The sequence below is a fragment of the Hyaena hyaena genome, unplaced genomic scaffold (genome assembly GCF_003009895.1).
Source record: "Hyaena hyaena isolate Hyena2069 unplaced genomic scaffold, ASM300989v1 scaffold_3, whole genome shotgun sequence".
In the NCBI taxonomy this organism is placed as follows: domain Eukaryota; kingdom Metazoa; phylum Chordata; class Mammalia; order Carnivora; family Hyaenidae; genus Hyaena; species Hyaena hyaena.
In genome coordinates this window covers 8,853,277-8,857,141 of record NW_024080635.1, presented here as the reverse complement: position 1 = coordinate 8,857,141, position 3,865 = coordinate 8,853,277, and the positions used below count along the sequence as shown (strand labels likewise).

At 53.7% G+C, this 3,865-nt stretch overlaps 1 non-coding gene across 1 annotated transcript; it reads right to left on the bottom strand.

The window, feature by feature from the left end:
* Positions 1–3,392: 3,392 nt before the first annotated feature.
* On the bottom strand, positions 3,393–3,477 carry TRNAR-UCG. Its single transcript has one exon. It is a non-coding gene; the product is annotated as a tRNA-Arg (tRNA).
* Positions 3,478–3,865: the final 388 nt, after the last annotated feature.

The following is a 3,865-nucleotide window of genomic DNA, read 5'->3' as shown; positions in this document are numbered from 1 at the left end:
GCTTAATGCAAGGGGCTGTGTTGTCTTAGGCAACTTACTTTGGTTCTCTGAATCTCAAGTTCCTCATCTGTAAAAGGCACGATCACAGTACAGCCTCCTGGGCAGCTGTGGGAGCTCGGTGAGATCACCGACACATGCAAAGCATGTACTTGGGCCAGCCTGGCACCCAACAAGTGCTCGAGAACCACCGAGCCGAGCCGAGCCGTTTTGGCAAGCGAAGCAGGCACCGCCAGCGTTTTGTAGCCCCACTGCTTGGGGGCAGCCTCCCAGGGAGGCCGGGGTCTTCAGCCCCCAGGAGCGTCCCTTCCTGAGCCTGGCTTATTTCCGGTGGGCTCTGTTGGATGACCTTTGCTTCCTGGTGGAGAGGGTGGGAATGGCAGCCACGCATGCAGGTGCCACCTCCCTGCCTGCCCCCCTCCCTTCCCTCCCCTGCTCCGGCTCTCCACCCCAGGTCTATTTCCAGCTGCTTGGCTGCCTGAGGCCAACGCCAGGTGTGGGTGGTGAGTCAGAGCCAGGCTGGCCCTGGGGGCCTAAAGCTGTCACAGCCTCCCTCCCTTGGCCTTTCCCAGCAGCCCTCTGGGCACTTTAATGGGGGAGGGAAGGCTAGGCCAGTGACAAAAGGTCCCTCGTCTGTGTTAACCAGGAAGATGCAGGGACAGAGCCCCAACATGCCCCCGATCTACCTCTCTCCTGGCTGGAGGTGGGGGCAGAGGGGGCGGGGCACGTCCCATTCAGCTCCACTCCTGGTGCACTTAGGTCCAGACCTGGCACTTGGCAGGGTTGTAGTGAGCGTTCGTGGCCTAAATGAGCCCACATTTGTACAAGACTTTGGAGAAGTGAGATTTGCTTTTGTGAGGACAGAGCAGAGGTTCTGTGACAGACAGACAGACAGACAGACAGACAGACAGACAGACAGAGTTTATGTGTGCCTGGGCAGGCGGATTTGCCTCTCTGAGCCTCAGCTGGCTCATCAGTGAAAGAAGGACAGTAATATGTCCCTTGTAAATTACAAGGACCGCTGTGAGGTGTCAATGAGGCCAGCCTCAGAGGACGACGCCTTGTACCTCATCGACAAGAATGGTGGTCACATTTTGTTGCAAGCGTCCCGTGTCTGCTCCTCCCTGGACGGTGAGTGACACGCTCATTTTCGCTCCCCCACGTCAGGCCCTGGGCCAGCACAGAGCCAGTGCCCCATCCACGTTTGTTGCATGACTGAGTGACTCCATCCAAGGCAGGAACTTGTGAGACTGAGTGGTGGTGACGGTAGGCCAAACCAGCTCTCTGAGGGCTCGCTGTTCCTTCTGCACCCGCATGCCAAGAGCTTTGGTGGCTTATTTCATCAAATGCTCTCAGCGCTCCATAAGCAGGTACCATACTAATATTACCCCCAATTTACAGATAAGGAAACTGAGGTTTGGACGTGTTAAGTCACTTGCTTATGGTCATGTCGACCTGGAGGTGGAGCTGAGAGCAGATACAGGTCTGCCTGGCCTCACGATGTTCCTAATGGTCTCAGAAGAGGGGGTTGCAAGGGCACTGCCAGTGGATTTCTTTGCTGGTCTGCGCTGCCTCGAGGTGGCCTGAATCTTAGGACTCCAATGGTCTGTGTGTCTGTGTGCCCCCACAAGTGCTGGGGACTCTTAGAAGTGGGACTGTGTCTCCCAACCTTTGGGGACTCCAGGGCTCAGCACAGGCTATGGCATACAGCAGGTGCTTAATGGGAGCTTTCTGGGCAAATGAGTGGTCTTTGCAGATGGCATAAACCACTGCACGCAAAGGCACTGAATGTCCAGGCACCAGTCCAACACCAGCTGCCAACAGCAGGCCCACGAGCGGGTCACCACCCCCAGCTAAGCTGGCCTCTTAGACTCAGTACTGTCCTCCATCTCAGAGTCTCTTTGTGCAGCCTCAGGCCGGCTCTCCCTCCCTCTGCCTCCCGGGACTCTGGAGCTCCTCTCCTCGCCCCAGGCCCCGCTGCTCCCACACCTGACCAAGCGGGGACTTGCTTTTGAGGTCACTGAAGCGGCTCTGGGTCAGGTAGGCTGGGCCTTTTACATAATTGCTTTGAGTCTCTGTGCCTTTTTTTTTTTTTTAAAAGCTTATTTATTTTTGAGAGAGAGAGGGAGAGAAGGGACGGAGGATCTGAAGTGGGCTCTGCACTGACAGCACAGAGCCTGATGCGGGGCTCAAACTCACACATCACGAGATCATGACCTGAGCCTAAGTCAGCCTCTTAACCGACTGAGCCCCCCAGGTCCCCAAGCCTCTGAGCTTTCAGTTGTTGCAATGTGCCAGCTTCTAGCAGGTACCAGACACACAATAGAATGACTAAGTCTTCAATGAATCTGCAGGTCTGTTGAACTCTGCTGGTAAAACTCTGGATTGATGTGTGTGACCTGCGCATTTCTGGGCCTCTGTTTTCCCATCTTTGAAATGGATAGGTTTGATGCAGCCAGCCCTCTCCACCCCAGCGTCCACTGCCTTCCCTCCGTGCACACCCAGATTTTGATGAACCTCAAAAATCATTGTGTGGGGGCGGGGGGAAGCAAAGTTCTCACGTGATCTGTGATCATCACAATTACTGCCCTGGGAACTAGCCATTCACTGGGGCCTGAAGCTTTACAACCCTCAGCTCAGGAGCAAGACTCCTTTTGTTCTCTTCTCGGAAGCAAATTGCAGCGCACAGGGTGTGAATGACTTCATTACAGGACTGGGTCGTTCATCTCTTGATCTATTTAACAACCATTTATGTAGTCTAAGTACCTGCCTCTCGGGGACACAACAATGAATGAGAAGTTCTTTGGGAACTTACATTCTGGTGGGAGAGACAGGGAATAATAATAATAAAAAAATACAGATACACACAGTAAGTGAGAAGATGTTGTAGTGTGATAAATGCCACCAAGGACATTAACAGGGTGCTGAGTTAGAGGGGCAAGGGAAGGGGGTACCCTTAGCAAGGGGTGAGGTCAAGGTGGGCCCTCAAAGCCTCACGGAAGAGCTTTATTTGAGCTGCACCTGGAGGCTAAAAAGGCGCTGACCTTGCAAAAAGCAGAGGAAAGAGCATGCCAGGCAGAAAGAGCGGTATATGCAAAAAGTTTGAAGGGGAAATTGCGGATTTTTAAAATATTTTTAAAAAAGATCAGGGGTTGGCTCAGTCGGACTCTTGATCTCAGGATTGTAAGTTCGAGCCCCACGTTGGACGTGGAGTACTTTAAAATAATAACAAAACCAAAAAAACCCCTGCAAGTCCTTAGTTATTATTATTATTATTTTAATGTTTTATTTATTTCTGAGAGAGAGAGAGAGAGACAGCATGAACAGGGGAGGGTCAGAGAGAGAGGGAGACACAGAATCCCAAACAGGCTCCAGGCTCTGAGCTGTCAGCACAGAGCCCGACGCGGGGCTCGAACCCACGAACCGCGAGATCATGACCTGAGCCGAAGTCAGACGCTCAACCGACTGAGCCACCCGGGCGCCCCAAGTCTTTAGTTATTATTAATGCCAGATTGATTTCTTCCTTCAACAGACAAGCCCCTACCGTGTAGCCGGCCCTGTGCTGGGCCCTAGGGACAAACAGAGATGCAGGAAAGCGACATTCTTGTCGCGCACATCCTGGACCTGGCACCCCACGGAGGTGAGCTGGTCTGATGTTTGCGAAGGGCTCCAGGCTCGGATCCTTGGGGAATCCAAATAAACCCCGCAGGTTCAGGCATCCCAGGCCTCCAGCCAGCCAGCGGCTCCAGGCCTCCAGGGGAGAGAGGCTTCTGTTTCCTGCCTCCCCCTCCCCCACCCACCTGGGCACAGAGGGCCTTTCATCCATTGTTACTGCTTCCTGCCCATCCATCTCCAGCTGCTGGTCTGA